Source organism: Neopelma chrysocephalum, unplaced genomic scaffold (assembly GCF_003984885.1).
Source record: "Neopelma chrysocephalum unplaced genomic scaffold, ASM398488v2 Primary Assembly neopelma1_200, whole genome shotgun sequence".
NCBI lineage: Eukaryota > Metazoa > Chordata > Aves > Passeriformes > Pipridae > Neopelma > Neopelma chrysocephalum.
Window position 1 is genome coordinate 2111535 of NW_020897862.1, and position 23099 is coordinate 2134633.

The window sequence follows — 23099 nt, forward strand, 5'->3', positions numbered from 1 at the left end:
GGAGAGGAGCAGCGTGTCGAGGTTCAGGCGCTGCTGTGAGAGGTGTTTAACGCCTCAGCTCCAGCTGGAGCCTTCCAGAGCTGCAGGTGCTGAGCAGTTTGGAGGAGCTGGGTGTGTGCATTTCCTAAGAGAAATGTGCGTGTGCACAAACGTTTGGAACTCTCTGCTCCTCCTGCCTGCAGCAGCTCTCACCTCACAGCACCGACGTCCCGCCGGTGTGGAGGGGCTGGGGAGGCTGTTGGACCATAACCCCCTGAGAGCAGCACTGCTGGCAGGAGGATCTCACCTCAGGGAAGTGATCTTCATGGGTTACTAGTTTTATCAGCAGCACATCCTTTTATACAGAGAGAAGGAAGAGCGGGGAGAAATTCCATCCGGCTCTGCTGATTCAGTGGAGTAAAGAGGTGGAATTCATTAGGAAAAAATTGTTTACGGCACAGCTTTAGTCAGAGGATCTTCCATTTTAACGTCCTGCTTTTTTTTTTTTATGATGGATTGTGTGAAAGGCAAAGCAAGCACCAGGGGCTGCTTGGTGTTTTTGTTTTTATTTTTTCATTAAAGTTTAATTGCGTGACTTGTTATGTGATGTAACTTCTGGAAATGCCTGTTGTAGTTGCTTGCAAAATGATTTTTGATTTGTTGTGTTTGAATCTTGGGTGCAGGAGTGTTAAACCTCAAAGAGGTATTCAGACATGCATATAGAGAGAAACCACACGTGTGTGTGTGTGTATATATATATATATAAAATAGGTTTTGATTAATGAAAGAAAGGAACTGAAACTGCTGTGAGAGAAGAATCTCCTTTATTCGAAAGCTCTTCTGCTACATCACTAGGACAGAGAGTAAGGGCCTTAAAATTAGTATAACTATAATTTATATCCACTGTAAGGACACTCTTTGCTTCCTGATCAGTAATGGAGCCTTAAATATAAATGGATCTTCAGCTTGCAAACACTCAAATATTTTCTTTACTCACATGAGGTGTCAAAGGAAGGGTTTCTATAAGGAAAATGGGGCATTTGCATAAGTTCCCACAGCATCAAACAACAGAGAGTTTGTATTGCATAAACAATAACAATCGCATTAAAATCACACTGCTTTAATAGTTTAGAAAAAAATATAACAAAAACATTGGAACTGTAATAGATGTTGCCTCTGTATCGGTATCGATTTCATAATTTGCGTTGCCTTAATCTTGGGTGGGTGAAGATTAAGAATCTCCACGTAGAGGTTTGTGTGTGCAATAAGCAAGAACATCGTAAGCAGCTTTTCCTTGGCCTGGAGATGATGATTTAGGGCAGAGTGTTTCCTCCATAAAACCTGGGGTTTGGAAAACAGAGGAGGATCTTCACAAATAAAAATCTTGAATGGAAAATACCCACTAAACAATGAACCAGGGGGAGAAAGTTCTCACTTGAAGCAAGTTTTCCAAACTCTGTGTTGTAAACATGAGAGCAAAGTGACCTCCTCGTGCACACGTGAGACTGACGTTTTTCCCACTGTCCAACACCTCAATTCCCAAAGGGAATTTGGAGTGTAAGTGCTGAAAAAGGGGAAAAGGTAGAAGATGTGTTTGTATTCTATAATCTAGAGCCTTTTATGTATAAAATATTTGTACCTGTTTAACTTGAGATGCGGTAGTTAAACTGATAGCCTGCACTGAAACAGCTATTTTGGCTCAGTTCAAATTAATTGATAACAATCTTATTTTTATGTGGATTTGTAGAAAACAGATAGCTCTGTGTGAAGCCATTACAAGTTTGTATGAGGTAACTCCTTGTACACATTTTTAAAAACCCATGTCTTTGAAATACTGCTAATCAAGTATGAAAAACGGAATAGAAGGAAATTCACTCTGTAGAGCATTTGTGAATTAAGGTTAACACGCTCATAAAATGATGATAAAAAAATTAGCAATGGTCACCTTCAGCTTTGGTTCCTTCGAAAGAGAGCTGAGCTTCACCAAAGTAAAAAGCAGTTCACTTGGACTTGGAAAAGGAATCTCATCTAAAACTTTCCCAGCAAATGGTGGGGCTGAAGTGCTTTTACCTAGAAGGAAGTAGGGATTTCTTGCTTCCCGCTGGGTTTCTGCTCAGTGTGAGGACTGGTTTTCACAGAACTGTGTGATGAGCGTGTCCCAGGATGTGCTCCTGCACCCAAAACTTATGGGTGCTTCCTGCTCCAGGTAAGTACAGGTTTCTGAAAAGGCATGCACTTCTTTCCTCTAGTTGTCATCCCTGAAAAGTTTGTCCCTCAGTTTTTATCTGGGATTCTTTCAGATTTTGTAACTGTACGTAATTTGTGCATTTGTATTGTCTGTAACTACTTTGTTCTGGCCTGTAAATGACTCTCCAGCCTTTACAGCAGAGCAGGCAGGTCTAGAGCTGGACTCTGGGCTGTTTTGTCTACAGGGCATCTCAGCTCCTGGGTCTGTGTGTCGGGGGGCTACACTCAGACTGTCCTGCTATTTCAGGATGCAGGAAAATGCTCGCTTTTTTTCTGGCCATCTTTTCAGCGAGTCTGTCTCTGAACCAGACAGTGACCGAAGCTGGTCCTGGACTGACCCCCTGCTGAGCAGATTCCCTGTTGTGGGGTGTCATCTTTAAAAAAACATAAAATTACCCCCACCCCCCAAACACCAGTCTTTAAGTGGAAATAGCACTTTCCCTTTAGACTGTGAAGTCCGTTTAGCAAAGAAGGGGATAACCTAGTGGTTAGAGCGCAGACAGAAATTTTATCTTCTAGCTCTGCCTAAATTGCTGTTTGAGTTTGGTCAGGTTACTTTAACTCCTTGTTTTCCCACCTTCACTGTGAAGTGAAAAATTCCCCTGTGGCATTCCATGCGGCAAAGCTGGAAGTTTGACTGGGCAGCAAATATATCTGCATACATGGGGATTTTATGTCAGAAATCTGAGGATGTCTCCGATTTCCCTTGCACTTGCTCATTTTTTTCAGTGAAATAACTCTGGCTTTTAAAACTAGCAAAAGCAATTAGTTCACTCCGGGGACCAATAGGTGGAAACGTGTCATTTTAAAAAATGGATTTGGTTGTGGGGATCTCTGAGGCTTTGTGTTAGGTTGGAATGTCTCTGCTGCATGTGATGTCTGCAGGCAGTGGTTTGCTGTGGTCTCCGAGAGCACCAGGGCTGGCTCAGCCCCGGGATCCCTGTGGAAGCCCCGCACATCCCTCCAGCACAGGCACAGGGATGGAATGGACCTATAACCATAATTGTAACAAGTAACCAGAATACTGCGTGTGCACTTCTAAAATGGGCTGGGTTAATAAAACGTGCTGATTGCTCCCTGAGGATATCAAGGGGCTGGATGATATTAGTGAGGGTCACCAGTTCAAATCTGGGGCAAGTTAGCAGCGAGTGCAGCAGCCGTGCACAGCCCTGTGTGCTTTCCCCTGAGTTTCTCACAGGCAGGTACCTCTGTAATACTGTGTTGGCAGCTGGATTAAAAAAAGGAAGTGATGGCTCTGCGTGGTGCTGACACGAGGCTTCAGAGACCGAAATGCTTTCCCAGTTCTGCTTGGGATTTCAGTCCCCTTTCCAGTGTAGGTTTAAAGCATGAAGCTGTTCACCCATGTCCTCTGAATTCACAGTCCTTCTGTCACACATCCTGCAAATCTGTCGCCTTATCTACATACTGGAAACAACAATTAATTTGAATATTGTGTTGTATTTTTTAAACAAAGGTGGTTGATTTCCAAGTTTCCAAGAGAAAGGAAAGGTGGAGATATTTTTGGCTGTTGCTGGCTGCTGGTTACGGGGGTTCAGGCTGTCCATTCAGAGAGCGTTTTCTACTTTGGGAGGGAAACTATCACCACTATACCTGCACAATATAAAGGAAAGGCAAGAGTCTGGAGCCATAAAACATGATGAGACCCCCACCTGCACCTCTGGGTGAGCAGAGGCTTCCTGGCTTTGCAGCTTTGGTCCCTGGCCTGGTGCTGTTTTGCAGGGATCTCGTGAGGGTGTCACTGCACTGCGTGTAGGAAATTGGTGGTTTCTGGCTGTGCTCTCTGCCACATCCCGCCCCTCCAAGACACATGGGAGGCTGAGCAACATGACATGCTGAGCAGGAGGGCAGCTTCTGGTCAGGCACTTGTATTTTTGCTGCCTTAGCTGCTGTTATAAATTCCTCACTCTGGCCTTTCACTTCTGATATTTTTCCCTTGGCCAAATCAAAGACGGTTTTGTTACCTCCGGCTCCCTGCGGACGCGGCAGCTTCAGGCAGTGAAATATGCTCCAGCCTTTAGAGGGAGGACAGGGGACCTGCTGCTGGGAATCCGAGATGGAGAAGGCTTCCGGGAACAGGACTGAGGCTTTTGCCTTCGTTCAGCTCTGGCTGCATCCCTGTCCATGTGCAAAACCAACAAACCTGCGAGCTGTGTGTCGGGAGAATAGATCGAGGTGCTCAAAAGTGCCGTGGGGTTTGTCATGTGGATTGAAAAACACACAAAACAGCGTGTGGAGGTGGCACTGAGATGTGCTTGCCCCTCCTTGCCTCTACCCCACTGGGCAAGCAAGGTCAGCACAGCTCCTAAATTAATACATCCTGTAGTAAAATGGATGAACTGGGGAGCAGTTGTAATGTTTGCGCCTAAAAGGAATAAAGAGAGGTAGGTGAGGTTGTCTGAGTTTCCCTGAGAGCAGACATGGAGGAGCACAGTCCTGGTGACTGGACATGGATTTTTCTGGTACATGTGAGAATGTGCTTTAGGCTCCTGGAACCTTTCCCCCCCTTGTTTTTCTGGTGGTGCTGAACAAAGTTGGGATTTCAGAGCCCTGTTTTCAAACCATTCAAAAGCTCGACTGTACCAGTAGAACTGAGACCCAGCCAACAGTGCACAGGAGGGAGAAGAGAGAAGTGTTTTGCTGGAGTGGAGCTGTGGAGTTTGCTCCTCTGGCTGCTGATGTTCAGTGTTTGGAATTGGAGAGCCCACCCTGATCCCTCATTAACTGTGTCACTGTTCATGACTCTGGGGGCCCAAAGGTGCTCCTTTGGTCTTTGGTGTGAAAGGTGGGAGCTCTGAAGGGCTGCAGTGCAGCACAACAGGCTCTGGATTTGAAAGAACCCCTTTTCATTCCCCAAGTGACTGCCCTCACTCTTGAGTGACATCTGGGAGAGGAGGAGTGTGCAGCCCAGCTTGACTGAGAAGCAGTGCCCAGGATTATGGAATTAATGTGAAGGGTAGGAATAGTTCTTCAGATCCTGCTACCTGATCATCATGTTCCCCCCAGGGTCAGGTTGAGGGCCGTAGGATTTGTTGGAGAGCTGAGAAGCTGAGGGATGCTCCGGAGGTTCCCCAGGGCTGCTGGGTCAGGGGCCTTCACACTCTGTAGGAACTTCCCTTTATCTGTGCCTCCAGCAGCTGCTGTTTGAAGTAGGAGGGAAGGGTGGGAGTTTCTCCTGGAGGGCCTGCCCCTGTCAGCAGCCTCGGGTGGGTGGAGGGGGGGGTCTGGCCAGCGAGCAGGCGAGCGCACACAGGAATGATGCTGGAAGCCAAGGCTGGTCCTGCTGATGTGGCCCTTTCTCCTGCAGCGGCTCATAAAATATGGCTCAAATTTTCATTACGGCCTCTATTGATTATCTTTTGGGACAGATGAATTATAGGGAACATTAAATTAAAAAAAAAAGGGAAATATTTGAATGAGTTTGGGAGGTCGATGCCAGAAAGGCTGACGCACCAAGCCTTACCGGCACTTGCCTGCTTTGTGGGCCGGCTGGGCCCTTCCCGTGGTCCCCCTTGGGGGACCCTGTCCAGGGAGTGTCCCCTGTCTCTGTGAGCTGCCCTTGGGGAGCAGCAGGCTCTGCAGTGGCCTTGGGCTGTGCCTTGGGACAGCCCAGAGGGGCAGGGGTGGCTGGAGCACCTGGGTGCTGTTGTGAGTCCTGCCCGATGCCACAAGCTCTGCCTTTGCTGGGAGGTGGCCCTGGGGACCTTCCAGTTAAACAGTACTTGCGTCTGGCTGGCACCTACTTTGGGATTCTCTAAGGAAAGGGGAGAACAAGGGGCTGTGAATGGGAAAAGGCCAGGTCATTGCATTTGGTGACAAATTTGGATCTGGTGTAAATATACATGTGGAGGCCAACAGTGAATCATAAAAGTCCTGATGGGCTTTCCAACATTTCCCTCCTTCCCTGCATCAAGAGAAACATTGCTGCCCTAGCCTCTCCTACGCTGAGGGGTCAGTGCTCCTCTCTCCAGGGTTCATCGAGCACAGGAGCTAATTCTTGATGTGGTTTGTGGTCAGGGACCTTTGGCTCCAGGTAAGAGAAGTGCCAGGATTGACTCATCCCACTGTTAGCATGGCAGACTTGAAGTCAAACCAGACAAAGAGAGTTCTGGCTTCTTGCTGGCTCTGACCAGCTCTGATTTTGAGGATGATCCTGGAACTTTGTTCCGGTGGCCTCTCTGTGCCCATTCAGTTTTTCCAGGTTGTACCACACGATGCTCTGTGCAGGAGTTGGCCTGGTAAGGCTTTGTCCTCTGCTCCCTTCCCTGCCTGTGTTCCCCCAGAGTGGGTGAAGTCCCGTACCCTGAAATGCCGTCAGCACACTTTGCTTCCACAGCTGGCACTGGGGAATAATGGATGTTACCCCTTTGAACGGAGCCGCGGTTCAGAGCACTCTGCCATCTCCCAGAGGTAGCAGGAGAGTCCTGGAGCAGACACTCGGGAGCTGGGTGGCTGTAAAATCCCTTCTCCCCTTTGTTCCTGGGTTGTTTTCTGTCAGTCAGGCGGGCAGCCAGTGCTCCTGAGGAATTCTCTGTTTTCTTTTCTAAGATTGAGAAGAATGCAGCCAGGATCCCTCTCCAGCCACCCGCAAGACAAACATCCCCCCCCAAATGCTCGCCTGCATCTAGACACGGGGTCCTGCACGGCACAGCCCTCGCAGCCCCACTGCTGTGACTGACCGGGGGGACGCCCCTTGTCCCCTCACCAAGCCCCTGCCTGCCACCACCACCAGCCTCCCTTCTGCGGGTCAGAGCGAGCCCCCAGGGCGTGCTCTGTGCCTCTGGGACACTGGCCTGTGCTGTGGGTGCCCTGTATCCCCCTGGGTGAGCAGAATCCCTCTGCCTGCCCCAGCAGCTGTGTGTGGGGTGTGCCAGCACAGCTGCGAGTGCTGCAGGGGCAGCTCTGCCTCTGCCCAAGCCACTGCCGACCTGGGGGAGCCACCGGGGCTCCGGGCGGGCGTGGAACACCGCATGGATCCGCTGTGGCCTGTCAGACACACCCGGCCCTGCTCCAGTGTGAGCGTCGCCCCTTCCTGCGGGACGTTTCGGTGCTGGTGGACGGGACCAGCGTTCTGAGTGATGAACCACAGTGGCGTGTCCGTGTTTCACTTCCTTGCAGATCTCTGCTGATTTCACAAGCCATCCACAAAGCTTTGGCTTCACCTGGGCAAATGCAAAAGGTGGTGGTTTCCATGGCTCCACGGCCTCGCTCGGGCGACACACCCTTTTTGTGTAAGCTGGCTCCCTGGAGTCGATTGTTTTTTGGCAAACAGCTTCATAAACTCCTCCAACAATTAAACTGGAGGGAAAAAAATAACCAAACCAAACACAACAAACCCCATGCATTATGGAGTGAGGCAGCAAACAGGTTGGAGCAACTCCCCCACCAGCTCCATCCCCACCAGCTCCATCCCCCCAAGCCCCCGGAGCTGGGCAGGGAGAGCAGCCCCAGCTGCACTTGCTGGCCTTGGTTTGGGAGGTGCCTGGGCTGCCCCAACCCACCGAGCTGCAGTGAGCTAACAAACATGAAGGAAAAGGTCATGTTATTCACTTTTATTTTTTCAAAGCTGCAAACATCCCTCTCTCTGGGAGGGGAGGCTGCACAGATGCCAGCTCTGATTAATTTAAATATTTACCAATCCCTTTTTTTTTTTTTAATTGTGTATGTTTGTGCTCTGTTTGTGTCCCATAAAATACCTGGTGTTTTGGGCGTACCCCGTTTGCAGGGTGCATGAGATCACACTGAAAAAATGCAGTGAAAAACATTTTCATGCCACGACACATCAAATAGGATTTTGAATTAAGATGAAGATTTTTTCCCTCTTTTTTTATCTCTGAAGTTTAGGTGAAAGGGTTTTCTTCTTCTATTTCTTTTTCAAATTCTTTTATTTAACTAGGAAGAAAAGTTGTTGTGGAAATCCTCTAAAAATTACTTTTGCCTTATCTCACCATGTCAGACATCAAAGGCAACTGTTGGTGCTGGTCAGAGCCCCCACTGATGTGTGTTTCTGTGCTGGTTCTGGATGGTGGTGTGTTCCAGGGGAGGAATCCAGAGTTTGGAAGGCAGAGCCAGCTCCGAGCTCCTGGTGAGCGTCGGCAGCTCCGCTCCCTTCCCTGCCCGTCACTGCTCTGTCTGTCAGACTTGCTCTGGGGCAGGTGCTGTCTCTGCTGTCTGTGTGTCCCTGGCACAGGGGTCTCGTCTCTCTCAGAGCTGCTGCTGTAACACAGACTGAGCTTTCCAGGGGAGTGACCCTTTGGTGAGTGCCCCAGCACCCCTGGGCACACAGGCTCGTGGGTTTGTGTGCCCCAGGGCTGAGCACAGTACAGGAGCCAGTCTGGGCACTGGTTTCTTCTCCCTGGTATGGGATTTTTGTATGCTTTTGGCCATGGAGACTTGTACTCCCCTGGGAGGGAAGTTTTCTTTGTGGGTTCAAGCAATGAAAGCACTACTGGCATTCACCCCACCTCCTTTTAATTGCTTTCCATGCCCATTGGGTCATAATCTGATCCCAGCTACATCTGGGAAAGTACAGAGCTGTTCCTTGGAAAAATGGAGCATATCCAAAGAGAGTAGTGCTGCTGGGATCAGGATCCAGCCACCTCCTCACTGTGGTGTGGCTGGTGAGCCAGGCAGGGTTTGGCCCAGAGTCTTCAAGGCTGTCACTGGGGCAGGGCAGGACATGTGTACTTGTGTGTCTGATGGAGGGGGACTGGCACTGCTGGAATAGGAATCCTCTGGTCCTGCTCTGCCGTGGGGAAGGGAAAAGAGAAGGGCAAAAATCAAGGTGGGTGTGCAGGGAGGGCAGCAGTTGTCTCATCTGAGCCATTAGCCAGAATTTGAAATTGGACCTGTTACTTTTGAGGAATGTAGGGCAGTGGAGATGTTGTGTGAATGTGCACGCGGCTCTTGCCTCAGTGTCCCAGGAAAATGCCAGAGCGTAGGATGGCAGGAGTAGTAATTACCCCACAGCTTCAGCTCCACCACTGCACTCTTTGATCACTTATTACTTTTCTATTCCTTCTGCTTCTTGCTGTAATTGTTACAAAATCTCTCTGCTTTGGGAGGGGTCCAGGACTCCAGGGCCCAATTGCATCTGCCCTGATTCAGAAAGTGGGTCATGCTGCTTGGTCTGGGAAGAAGATACTCATCTTGCTTAGCATGATATTTATTAGGAGATAGGGAAGGGAATGCAACCGCGCTGTTGCCTAGAAAATTGCTCTGGGGGGATAGCAAAGGACTTGTGAGGGCAGAGCATGGAAAGTTCTTGCGCACCCAGTGCCTGCTGAGGCCGTGCCACGTTCCCTGTGCCTGTATCGCTGCTTCCCTCACCTCGGGACGTGGTGTGGATGGATGGCAGGATGACAGTGGAACTGGGGACGAGGAAGGGATTTGTAGCTGCTCACTCAACAGCAGCCAGGCAGCAACAGGCTCTTTACCTTCCTTGGACTAGAGACTGGTGGGAGTGGAGGGAGAGGAAAACCAGCTCTGGTTTCTTCATTAAGATGTGCTGTTTTCACAGTCAACCAAACCTGGTTTGGGTTCAAGTGACCAGCACTCCCTCCAAATACACAACACAGTGCCCTGGAAGGCAAGAGCTCTGCTGAGAAGAGCAATTAGAAAGTCTTGATCCAAAGCCTGGCGTGATTTACTCTGTGCTGTCTCTGTCACTAAAGGACAGAGAGAAGGAAGCTCAGTGCAGTGGGCCCAGTTGCTGCAGAGGGTCTCCCAGCAGGGACTCTGCCAGGACTGCCTGACTGGCGGGGGGTGGGAGAGCGCATCTGATCCTGCCAGGCTGGCTGGGCCTGTGCCGCTGCTTGCTGTGAAATCACCCTCGGGATTATCCAAAGGAAGAACTGGCAACTCCAGTAACTTGGAGGGCCGGATCCTCAACTCGTTTAAATTGGCATGACTTCACTGAAGCCACCGAAACTGCACTGATTTTACATCAGGTGAGAATCTGGTCCAGAATCTTCTGAAAGATGAAGACAAAGAGGGCAAGAAAAGTGGGTTTGATAGAGTCCACTTACAAGCCTGGGGGCTCCTGCGCTGTCCTGAGTGGGTCAGCAGGTCATTTCCAAATGTCTTGGACAGCTTGGAAGGGCTCTGAATTCTTGTGGCCATGGGAATGCCAAAGCACAGCCTCCTCAGGAGGCATCTCTGCCTGCACTGTGGAGAACTTGTGGCAGGGTTTGGTGAGAGCATCCAGTGTCACCCTGCCAGTGTTTCCTGCTCTTGGCTTTCTAGTGGCAGCATGATGAGAGGGGTCAAGACAGAGTGAAGCCCCTCACCTGTTGGTCTGGCCTGTTGTGAACCCTGCCTGTTTTCATGGGTGCTCTAAACCTGGCCCACCTTTTCCTGTCCAGGAACACCACTCGTCTCCCCTGCGGCGTGTGGTGCCGCTGGCAGAGGCAGACCGGCAACTGTGGCTTCAGCCTCACACCGCTGCCACCACAAGTTTTAATTTCACCGAGCCTGTGGCATGGTGGGAGGAGAGTTCTCACTTGAGGGAAGCAGAGGAGCCAGTGTCCATGTCCCAAAAGATGGCTCCACAGGGTGACGTTAGGCACGTGCCTCCAGAAGTTGTTGGTTCCCGGTGTGTCAGGCCGGTTGTTTTCCCAGCTCTTCACCTCGTTCTTGGGTGGGGGTGTTACGGGATGTACATAAGAAGGTGTGTTATCCCATGTTTTTAGAGGTTGTTTGCTGGAACAACAGGCTCTTGGGACCTGCAGGGATGCACAGAATTCCCTCCAGCCCCTGGCACACACTCACATCCGGGGTGGATCTGGATAGAGTTTTAGCAACTCCCAGTGAAGCAGCTCCGGGCCGGAAGTGAAGAAGGGATAAAATATCCAGCTGAAACTCCTGTAGGATGTAATTACCTGAGCTGGAAGCTGGCCAGGACAGCAGGTATCACGCATCATCTGCTGGTGGTACCAGAAGCACCCGGTGCTGTGGGAGGGGTGGTCAGGGCCGAGGAGTGACGTTGGTGCGAGGATGGCACTGCTCCCGGAGGTGCCTCTGTGGGCACTCGGCATAACGGCTTTTGAAGTCACTTGGTGTTTGTTTCCATGGCTGTTCTGTGCACGTATCATGGTGCCTGTACAATGCTCTTGGGAAACTACAGCCCATGGATGGATGGCCCCTGTCCTGACGTTCGTTCAAATGCTCCCTACTTTTCCATTTAAAAGAAAAGAGGAAAAAAGCCTAAACAAAAAAAAAACCTGAGGAGGAAAAAAAAAAAAACAAAACAAAGGAAATTGACTTCCCAAAAATTACACTAAGCTAACATTTGAGGCCTGGCACAAATCCATCACAGCCAGGAAACTCGGAATTAACCAGTGCACTCCCATGACTGCTGGGAGGGGCTGCACTCTGGCAGTGCAGGGCAAAGCTTTAGGACTTGGGGGCTTGGGGATGAAAGTCCTCAGTGTGTCTCTGAAGCGCAGCAGAAGGTGTTTTCATGCACACCCGTGCATGCACAAATGCAGCACTAGATGCTTTGAGCTTCAGGGAGAGGGTTAACTGCAGGCTCCCGGTGCTCAGATCTGACAGGTGATACCAGCACCTGGCCAGGGCTCCCTCACCAGGACTTTCCCCGTGGGCTCTGTGTTGGTGATGCAGCAGGGACCTGCAGGCTGCTGCTGAGGAACCTCGGGAATTTACACCCTAACCCAGGTTGCAAGTGAGGACAAAGTTGACTCTTCATTCCCACTTGCACATGACGCAGCATCCCATAAATCAGTGTGAGTGACAGCCGTGGTTCAGCTCAGGTGAGAGGGGAAGGGAGGGGAGCGCAGGTCAGGGCGGGGGGCAGCGCTGGGAGCAGGTCGCAGGAAGAGGCTTCCAGCAGGAATTGTGGCTGGAGTGACGGGTCAGAGGTGGCCTGAGCCGGCAGAGCGGGATGGAGGGAGCCTTGCAAAACACCTGCTGCTCGCCTTGGGCCGATGCTGTCGGTGCTGAGTGTTTGCCACGGCTCGTTCCACTCCCCGGTTTGGGAAAAGAATGGAATGGGCTCCTGTACCTGCAGCTGCCGAGGCTGGAACGGAGCGAAGGGCGGGACAGAGGGCCGGCCGTGCCCCTGCTGTCCCTACAGCGTCCCGCTGCCACCCTGCCTTTGCTGTGAATTCTCACGGCTTTGGGGTACTGCAGACAGCAGACTGCATGTCAGAGCGTTGATAGTATCTCATTTCAGAGGCTGGGGGAGGTCGGGATGTGTTAAGGCTGAAAATATTTACAGGTTTTGAAGTTGAAACGCAAACAGGAAAAGCCCTTTAAAAAGTGAGTGTAGTGGATATTCAAAACAGGGATTGCCATGGAAACGCCACAATATTTGCTTAAATTGACACAAAGGTTGCTGGTTGCAGGGTTCTGACTTCTTTGGCTCCATTTTCTTTGGCCCGGCACCTATCACAAATTGATCTCAACAACCCTCTTTTGTTTTGCTTCTTTTATTTTTGTCTGATGGAAATTAAAAAAAACCACCACCAACAAAACCCTCCAGTCTACAAATCCTACCTCACAGAAGAGTCTGAAGCTTCTGAGCTTCTGTCAAAGGTTGGAGCTAGGACGTTTTTAAATTTTGTAAGTAAGGTAAAACTTCTTGTTATTTAAATCTGTGCATTTATTCATTTCCTCCAATGCAGGAAATGGAAGGGAATTGTCTTAACTGTCTAGGGAGAGCGGGGAGAAGGGTGAAACCTGTTGCAGAGGTAGCAGTGTGCATCCGAGGAACACAGGACTTTTGCTGTCCAGCTCTTGGGCCAAAGTTTGAGAGATTTAGTTGTAATTCCCAATTCTGCCTCAGATTTGCCAAGTGACCTTTGACAAGTCACTTAATTACCGTGGGCCTCACTAAACTGGAAATAATAATTCTTCTTTGTCTCGTCTGGTTGTGTGTGTACCGCCTTTGGGGCAGGGGAGTGGGGTTTGGTGTGGGGGTGTCCCGGGCTGCCGGTGGAGCTCCGTGCTGTCAGATCCCCCAAAGCAGGGATGGCAGCCCGGGCTCACGTGGGCAGGAGCGCTCAGCTGCCTACGGGGGGAAGCTCTTTGCTGTAAGTGGCTTAGTACTGTAGGCTGCTTCTGCCTCTGATTGACCTGGATTTTTTTCTGGGGAAAGTTGGAGTGCGTGGCCCACTGGATGGTCACCGGGGTGGTTTGTACCTTGGCGTTTGAGCCGCGAGTGAGAGCAGGACATGGGGCCGCGCCGTGTCCGTCGGGCCGGGCAGTGCCCGGGGTGTGTGACCGAGGGCTGAGGGCTGTGGGTGGCTGTGGCATCTCAGCCCGGCGTCACTGCCTGTGCTCGTGATTCACCTGGGCTCCGGGACTGCTCAGTAGGGAATATTCATTTCCTTTTGGAACTCTCCTCAGGGCAAAGAGACTTCACCAAGTGAAGGGAGGCCATCAAATTCACACTGTCTTCATCTGAGACCACCTCCAAAACAAAGAACCTGACTTCTCTCCTTGCTTTGTACACTGGAATGGACCTTGAAGCCTGTGACTTCTCAGTGCAAGGTACTGGCTTTTGTTCTGTGATCAAACTGCTCTGAAGTAGGACTGGAGTGAGTGATTTTGGCTCTCCAGAGCCTTCATTCCAGTTCCTGGGAAATCTCTAGCCTATGAAGATGGAAGAGCTGCTGAAAGTCAATGTTTTGGGTGGTAAATGCATGGTGGGGTGTTGGTTTGTCTTGAGCTGGCTTACAAGTAGGGCTGGGTTTACCCCTGCCCTCACTGCCCATCTCTGCACAGACACCCAGCTGACACAGCAGAGCCCTGGTTTGAGCAGCTCCCTCTCTTCGCCTCCTTCTTCCTAATGAGCTGCTGTGCAGTATTAACAATTAGCTAAGTAGTTTGCATGGAAGTCCCCTGGGTAAGTATTGTGTGGGGACAGTTTCTGATTGACTTGTTTCACAAATGAAGAGTTTGAGGATGTCTGTGGTCACGGTGGGTAACTCTGAGAGGTTGAGGGGGTGGGACTGCGTTTCTAAAAGCTGTTTTACTTTCTTCACTGCTTGGCTGCCGTCACAGCTTCTCTGCAAATAAAGGTGTGACACAACAGTGGGATAATATATTTCTTCTCAATGGATTGGGGATTTGGGAGGTACCTGGTGGCCCTGCCGTGCTGCTGCAGGCGGAAGGTGCTGAGGCTCCTTGCTGTGTCTGGGCTTTGTGTGACATTACGTCTGCTCTGTAGGGTAGAGGTTTTGTCAGGGGGTGTTTCCATACTCTGCTGGCACCATTTAATGCCGGTGATGCCTGAATGAAGATTAGCAACTGAAGTGCCTGAGGGGATTGTGTATCACCATGTTCCTCTATTTTTTGCTGCTGTGCCATGACTGGTACCTGGGCAAAGCGGTGTATCCAGAGCTGTTGTGAGTCACAGGTACAGCTGAGACCCGAGCTGGAAGGATCCAGTGGAGGGACTATATTGGCTTAGCAAGAGGGGAGATGAGAAAAGTCACAGGGCTAAGATGTTGGTCTGGGGCTCCAGCTCTCCCAGGCCATCCCTGGCTGTGTGTGGCACAGGGGAATTTATTTGTGTTCTGAGTGCCCTCCCTTAAGGAGCAACAGCCGTGATCCTCTAAGGCTCAGCAGGGCTTAGTTCTTGCCACGTGTTCAGAGCCTACAGACCTGAGTGCTTTCAGTAAACCTGCCAGTAAATGCAGTGTGCTTCAGGATGGGATAGGGGTGAACTCTGCCTTCCCACACCTTCCTAGTGCTGAAACTCCTCCAGGGTCTGGCATGCTTTATTTGGAAAGCCTGGTTTTGAACTGTTAATGTAGGGAACTCTGGCCTTTATCCCTGTGTGAGCTGTTCTGTTGCCTGTGTCCCCTTTTAGAGCAGTGGCACGTGCCTTCCCAGGCCTCCAGAGGCGAGAGAGCTTCCCAAATTGGAGCTCTGCCCAAGGGAATAGGGTAAAGGAACATGAAGAGCCCTGAGGTTTTACCAAATAAGATACAAATGCTCAAGTTTGACTGCAGCAGGTGAATTTTCCGCCAAATATCCTTATGTGCCTCTCCAGAGAGGGCCAACATCCAGGGGGAAAAACTCTGCTGGGGAAGCTGCCTCATAGGTTCTGGGTCCATTTTTCCATCAGAGGGAACTTTTCCTGTGACCCCTGTCACAGGTTTCTGCTGGTGTAGCTCCTGGTATTGAAAGCCCTGCATGTCCATCTGACCCGGACCTGGGATGAGCAGAACCCCCGAGACAAGAAGGTAAGAGGAGGAGACTGATAAATCAGGAATTCTTTAAGTGCTGAAGTGAACCTTCAGGTTCAGATTCTTGCAGATCAATTATCCTTTTCTGTGTTTGCCTTTTCCTCCCAGTACTGGGTGCATTGCTGAGTGTCCTTCAGGGGCTGTTTCCTGAGGGACAGAAGCTCATTAGAGACAATAGAAATATTTCCCTGGACTCCAGCTGTGTTCTGAGGTCCCCCTAGTTCTACAAACATCACTGCAGTGAAGGAGATGCATTTAGCCTTTCAGGCATGTGGCTTTGTGATCGCTCATGCTCTGGACTAGAAATCCCTGTGTTCCAGTCTTCAGCCCTGCAGCAAGTTGTATGGCTTCTACTTTCAAAACAAGCTCAATTTACTTTGGGCTACAGAGGCTGTTTGCACGTTCTCCAGAGCCCATCCCTAGGCTGTGATTGCTGTTTCACTCTGTTTATAAGCACAAGCTGGCTGTTTAGTCCTAGAGCTATAAGGGTTGGAGGGAGCTTTCTTGTTCAGTTGATGAAGGGTAGCCTTTTATGCAGGGGAAAAAGCTAAAAAAAAAGGTGAGAAAGGGATTAGAAATATTTGCTTTGTCTGCGTTTAAATTTGCAAAATATTTCTCCCTATTTCAGTGCTAAAGAAAAGCTAAATTTGGGGGTTAGCTTGGGCTGGTGGAGTTATTTTTGCTGGGGTCCTTGGGATCACTGCATGGCACAGCTGTGAAGGGAGCGAGGTGGGAACGCTGCCTTCCAGAGAAGTGCAGCCGGGCCAGCCCAGCCAGCCCGAGCTGGGCTGGGGAATATGAAACAGCCTTGCAAAATCCTTGTGGAAATTTACCCGCCTGTGTATGAAATCAGCTTGCCTGCCTTTGCCAGGAGGAGTTTAACTTGCCCATTAAAATATACATCTATTTATGTATTACTTGTTCTGTGAGAGAAAATTTTCCCAGGCAGTTACAAAACTCAGTCTAGACTGTAACGTGTGGCATCTGGTGGTAACACGCCATATACATATATCTGAATACAGTATCTCCTGTATCACCCTGCTGGGGAGTTAGCAGCACGTATCTGGAGTGTAGAGAGGCCCTTCCGTTCGCCCGGGATAAACGCTTGGCCTGGTTCCTGCCTGCACTGGTCTGAGTGGGGCTCTGCCCTGCTCCTTCCATCCAGATAAAGCCAGGCAGGCATTTCCACGCTGCCTGTCCTGACCCGTGGCCCCACGGTCCACATCGGCTTGAGGCAACAGTTCCCGGGCAGGGCTCTTCCGGCAGGGCTGGGTTGAGGAGAGGGAAGATGTTAAAAGCCTGTCTGGGATAAGAGCAGGGTTGTCACATCCATCTGCTCAGGCCCTGACGAGCAGCTGATCCATATTGTTAACATATTGCCTGCCATATGGGCTAGCTCAGCTCTCCAGGAACGCTTGGGAGACCTGACCTCTAGTGTGACAAGATGTGAGCATGAAGGACGGGTTGACAACAGCCCTTGGGTCTCGGAGTGTGAAACCGTGTTCCAGCCACTTCCGCTGCCTTCCCTGCGCTCCCTCCCGTGCCGGCTCTGCCTGCCTCGCTCCCTCTCTCCTCTCTCGCTGAGGGTTTTTTCCTCCCTCCCCTGTTTTCCGCATCCCTGGTCTGCGCTGGATCAATGACCTTCACTCATAACCAGACTGGACAGTTCTGACTCCCTCCCCCGGGCCTTCGATCAGATGTTTGGTTGGCGGCTGTGGAAAGCTGAATGGGGGGAAGTCAAAGGAGGGGAGAGAGGATCATGTGCTTGGCAGCCCTTAGAGCTGTCCTTCCCATATCTGGTCTGGGAATGGGACTGCAGCCTGATCCACTAAGGTCCTTGGCACCTCCTGCTCCCTTGGGCAGCTGCAGATGCTCACAGAACCTCATGGTGGAGAGGGAAGTTCAGCAATGGGATCTGGGCAGGTCGAAAGAGCTCAGAAGGGCCCTGATGCCAGAGTTCAAGGAGGAAACACTTACAAGGCTCTTGAGAGATGTGGAATGATTTAGTTTCAAACTCAGAGTGGAGGAGGAGGAGGGGGAGAGGCTGGAAGAGATAGGACTGGTCCAGGTCTTCATGGGTTCAGACCTTACTTTCTCTGCCCCCTTTAGTCATTCTGACTTCATGGTCATCTGGAGCCCTGCTGACAGAGTTGGCCTTCTCCTTCCTAAGGCTTCTGTCTTTGCACTTGAACTTTATGGAGGTTAAATCCTGGTGCTATTAAACAAGCACCAATTTTGCTGGAAACCTCAGCAGAGTCAGGATTTCAGCCTTAGCTCCTCAGAAGGGGATTGGGATGTTTCCCAATCTCTTTTACCCATCAGCTCTGTCAGACCTGCAGGCATGACTTATTTGTCTTTTAGTCTCCCCAAGTGAGGGTTGCCTTTTCTTTAACATTCCTGTCCTGTAAAAGTCAATATCCTCAAAAAGCTGAGATTTTGCCCTGCTGCTCTTCATAAAAGTTTTAGACCAGTTGAAGTGCTTTTATCTCTCCTTCCCCATATACTTGCAATTGCACTGAGCATTAATAGTGTTTATTTGTAGAGAGGAGCCCACTGAGATATTGCAAAATAAAACACAGTGATGAGTCGTGGTTTATTTACTCAAGCTTCACTGATGTAACAAACCTGATTTTATGTTAATAATGACTCAGAAGCAGAGTTGGGAGGAGAAGCCAGATCTCCTGATTCCTTTAACCATCTGACAGTATTTCTTCCCATCCTTCCTAGATCCAGCAGCAGTTCTCTCAGCTGGGACTCAGGCAGCAGTTCTGTGGCGCCCCGATGAAACACTGGCTAAAAGAAAATAATAACAGTGCTCTGCCAGTTTGCAGGGTTCCATTAAACATTTAGGAACTCGTTCAGCTCTGGTAGGCACTGTACTTGGGGCTGTCTGTCTGTCCCTCAGGCAGCTGTCCAGCCAACAGGGACGCTGACCCGCGGAGTTCCTCAAGGAAAACCGGTTGGAAAGCACTTGGAGCAATCAGTGCTAAGTATGCACATGAGTGTTCGAGGGAAATGCATGTTCAAAATGCAGTTCTTAGAAATATGTTGATAAAAACAAAAAAATGTGAGAAATGAACAAATAGTGTAAAGTGAATGGGGTCTGTTCTCTGATGTCTTCTGCTGGGGGCTCATTCCAGAGCTGGTGCTCAGCCCCTGGGCAGTGCTGGAGGTGAGGCTTATCTCACTACTTGAGCTGAATATGGGAAGGCTGTTTTAGCATATTGCCTCTGACAAATTATGTATTAATGCTGGGGCTTTTTTTTTGTTATTACCACAGTTATATATTAACCATTAAGAGCCACAGGTAAGCCATCTGCTGATGTAAAGCACCGGGGCTGCATTTCCCGTCAGCAGAACTATCCTGATCTTTGCCAGGGCAGTTTACGATCTGTCCCAGTGTCTTTCTTGTGATTCTTGCTGAGTTTGTGTAAGCTGTACATTAATAGAACATACAAGAGAAAAGGGGAGAGGACAAACTAAGGTGAGTTTGAAAGTAAAATGAGCAAACAATATTGCTAGCCTTGTCCTTTCAGAAGTCAAAAGCTACTCCCCTCCTCCCCCAATTATAAGACTTAATAATACCGGGGTTTCTATGGTTCAGGATGCACACAGATCACATTTCAGGTTGCTGTGCCCTGCAAGTGGGAGAGCACAGGGAGCAGAGGGAGGGATAGCACTAAATACACATTGTTGTACAAAACAAAAATCTTATGTAACTTGCAAGATCTCAGACTTTAAGAAAAACACAAAGCATTGCAAGGTTGACAAGAGTTGGCACATGGGAGCAATTCCTGCTTGATTACCGTGTCCCTGAAGTATGCTGACCTAGAGAACAGCCCACTCAGGAGCCTGGTTGCCATCCTCCCTTGCCAGGGCTAGTTACAACAGGAGCTGGAGTCAAAAGCCGGGAATGTTTTGGTTGACTTGTTTTACCCAGGGCTGTTCAATAGTGGAGCAGTGCAGATCCCACCTGAGCTGGGAGGATATAGCGTGGGGCAGAGGGGGTCTGTCCTCTCTGATACCCTTCTTTGAGGAAATGGGAACTGGGCATCCTCGATCCCTGAAACAGGAGTAAAGATAGATGGTGAGAAGAGCTGCTTGGTGTCTTGTGCTGTAGCAGCACTGCTGCCTGCCCTGCTTGTTCCTCAAGGCAGCTGGGCTCTGGCTTTCCCCTCAAGGGGCTCTTTCCTTTGCCCATGAGACTGTTGTATCCCTGGTTTTCCCAGCCTGGAGGGAGCTACTGGACCGTGAGGGGTCCTTCCCTGCCTCTCCCTGACTTCCCAGCACTCCTGAACTGGGGGTGACCAGCCAGGGGGAACGGGCAGTTATTCTGCCCTGGAACCAGATACACAAGCAGGGCCTGAACAAGGAACAGGGACCATTCCAGGAGCATTTGGAAAGCACTGAGTTCCCAGGCTTTTGGCCCAGACTTTGAAAATCCAGACAATGTTACCCTGTCAGAGCTGCCTCTCGCTCCTTTCCCAGCTGCAAAGAAAGGTGAAGGTGCTTCCCAGGACCCCACCAAATCAGTCACCCCCTGACTTCCTTGCTCTTTGATCCCTGCCACACTGGCTGTCCTACCAGTATCCTCTTCTACCCACTTCTTCCTCGTTCCCCTGTGCCACTTTCTGTGGATTTACCAGAAAGGAGAGGAGATTTTTCTTCCCCTTGTTTGCTTCACTCCATTACTCCCATCTGTTCATCCAGGCCCTTAGTCCCTTTGTTTTTCAGAGTCGTGTGGATTTGGGCTCAATTTACTCTCTGGGATGCTCTTCTGGACAATGGTGGTGTGGGAAGGAGGTCTGGTTCACAGGCCAGCACAAGGGGTGGGGGAAATGTGCCTCTTCAAATTAATCAGAATTTTCTCCTCCAGAAATGCTAATGGGGGAAAAGCAATTAAAGCAGCCTGTTTTTTATTAAGTAATCTGTGTTAAGAGCTTGTAATGAAGTTTAGTGCCGTTGTGACTCGATATTTCAGCTTCATCGGTTTGAGTCAAAACAATCCAAAGTGGGAAGGGAGCGAGGAGGGAGCTGCTCCCAGCTCTGGTCGGGCTGACTCTTGTTCCAGCTCACTCTTTCAGGCTTTCCAATCAGTGTGAGACCACTCACCCTTTATCCTGCCCAGGATAAGACAGGGAGTTTTAAAACCTGCACACACAAACTGGATGGCTTCTCCTGGTTTAAAATCTCCATATGGGGAAGGCCGTGGGCCCTTGGAACAGCCCCCTGTCTCTGGGGGTACTGCAAGCACCAGGCTTTCACAGGGAGCAGTGAGAGCACAAGGGACAGCAGAAGGGAGGTGGCAGTGAGGAGTGGTGAGACCCTCCATCCGAGTGCTGCGTGACTCTGAAGAGGTTCACAAAGCTTTTCCAACATCTGGAGAAGTTTTAGCCGCCACAGGGCAAGGATGGGGACGGTGCCATTCCTGTCCTTTGCACCTCCAGGGCTGTGCTCGCCCTGCTCTGACCAGGGCACCAGACTGGGGGGGTTGTGAGCAGCTGTGGGAGCTGCCCATCTCCTCCTCTCCTTCCTCCCACCTTGGGAGAAGGCAAGGGAAAAAAGGGACAATGTCCCTTTAAACAACTCCATGCCAAGCCTCTGCCGTCCTGTTTTATCTGAAGTCCAACCGCATGTTGTTCCAGGGCCGATCCGCTTTAGCTAATTAATAATCTGACAGGAGCCACCCAAGGGATTAGCTGCTGAGACGAGCTAGACCAAACCCCCAGCAAATGAGCCCCGCGCTCCCCGGGGACTCGGAGGTGACTTTGGGGGGCAGGGGGCTGCACCACACGCAGGAGGGTGTCGAGGCCCTGCAGGGGATTTATGGCATCTGGGAGGGTGAAGGGGGAGGTGAGGGGTTACAATTTATGAGATGTAAACTAATAAATCAGTTAGTTGAGGAGGGGAAAGGGGGAAGCACCAAATTAAAAGATAACGTCTTAAAGGAACAGTGTAAATTGTGGCAGGGGACACCAGGAGAGTTCCCAGTGCAGACCAGTTGTAGCTTCCTCTGCACTGGCTGCCTGGGAGAGAGGAAGAGGGAGACTGCAGAGTGGAAGAGAAAAGGGTGTTGGTGGGGACTGGGAGGAGGAGAGATGCATCTTTGTGCAGTTCATGCAAACAGATGATGGGTTGGCTTTTGTGGCAGAGGGAGCAACATGAAGGAGGGCATGAGGCCGTAACACAGGGGCTGTGGTGACTCTGGCCTGGGAGGGGTCAGTGGGTAAGGGGGGCTTGGTCATCCTCTGCACTTAGTCTTCCCATTCCATGAAGCTTCCAGCCTTGTAGGGAACTCTTTGGTTCCCTGCTTGTTAAATGGGATTAATGGAGAGGGTCACTCGGAGCAAGACGAACTGCTATCAGGAGAGCTGTCTCAAGACAGAGCCTGATATATTTTCTTTGCCAAATTTGCCTCTTCACTAAGCTCTTCCAGTGGTGGTGAGGTTTGGAGTTTGCTCCTGAGGCAAGTGCTTGGCTTTGTTCTGGAGACTTGTAGAGGTCTGGAACTTCCTTGTGATGAAGGTCCATTTCAGATTCTCTTCTGATTTCCAGAAGCTGTTGTGCCTGCTGGGCAGGGCAATGGCCTTGGGCAGAGGTTTTCCCCTGGCTCTTCCACTGACCGGTCCCAAAGCTGGTTTGCCTTTCCATACCATTCTCTTCTGGCACCGTGAAACCTCTCTTGGCCCACGGTTCTTCCTGAGAGTGTGCCCAGGCCTCAGCTCTCTCTAGGGGTTGCTCTAATGCAAATGGTAATGCAAGATGGGATTTCCAAAAGCCTTCTTAGGGATATTTGTAATCCCTGCCCCATGACAGTGCTAGCTAGACACAAGCTAATGGAGAGGGACCTGTGCGAGCCCTCTCTGCAGACCCAGAGCAAACCTCTGGGCCCTTGCCAAAGGCCAAGCTTTTGGGGTTGTTTCCTGCAAGGGTAGGAGACTCCTTTAGTTCCTCCATCCCCACCTGGCCTGCAGCAGACCCAGAGTAGCACAGCCCCTTCCCTGTCCAGGGCTGGGAGCGGGGCAGTGGCTGTGGAGTGGCCGGAGGTCCCAGGAGCAGGGCGAGCTCCTCCTGCCCCACCCCACTCCACCCCGCAGCACCCCACGGCCTGGAGCCATCCTGAGCCCCTGCAGCCAGCCCAGAGTGAGCCACAGGCAGCTCTGAGGTACTCTGGGAACGCCTCTTTGCTGAAGGGTCTTGGGATCCTGTGGGAGCTGCCCTGGGGGAGCGTAGCCCAGAGCCTGCACATTGCTCTTCCGGTGGGGCAACTGCATTAAGCAAACACAACTCATCTGACTTCTTCTACATATTTCCATCTAGAGAGCTGCCTTGCAGCTTGCAGGGTCCCCCACAGAGACATGTTGGGCCAGGGTGGCTTCTTGTTGTGATCTCAAAAGGCGGGGAGCGGAGAGGGAGCAGTGCTGTACCCTGCTGGAGCTGAACTGTGATCCTGAGCCGCCTTCCTGGTGGGCACCAGCTTGGGCCTGGGCTGCTGGAGCAGGCTGGAAACCTCCTGCCAGCGCTGCACCATGCCATGCCATGCCATGCCAATCCATGGCTGTGCCATCCCTCCTCACCCCGCTGTGCTCGGGCAGTGCTGTGGGAGTGTGTGTGGAGGCTGTTCCGGAGCCGGGCTGGCAG

General features: G+C 50.7%; 1 protein-coding gene across 10 annotated transcripts in view; it reads left to right on the forward strand.

Moving 5' to 3' along the window:
• Positions 1-23099, forward strand: part of CASZ1 (castor zinc finger 1) — a 284376-nt gene that overhangs the window by 107278 nt on the left and 153999 nt on the right. For 7 of the 10 annotated variants that reach the window (XM_027702933.1, XM_027702942.1, XM_027702935.1 and 4 more), the window contains one exon: positions 13612-13755. The exons of 2 other annotated variants lie outside the window; for them this stretch is intronic. The gene's annotated coding sequence lies outside the window, so the exon portion shown is untranslated. Of the gene's footprint in view, positions 1-3416; positions 3429-13611; positions 13756-23099 lie in introns of those variants that run through there. One more of the 10 variants, XM_027702937.1, reaches the window with a different exon arrangement.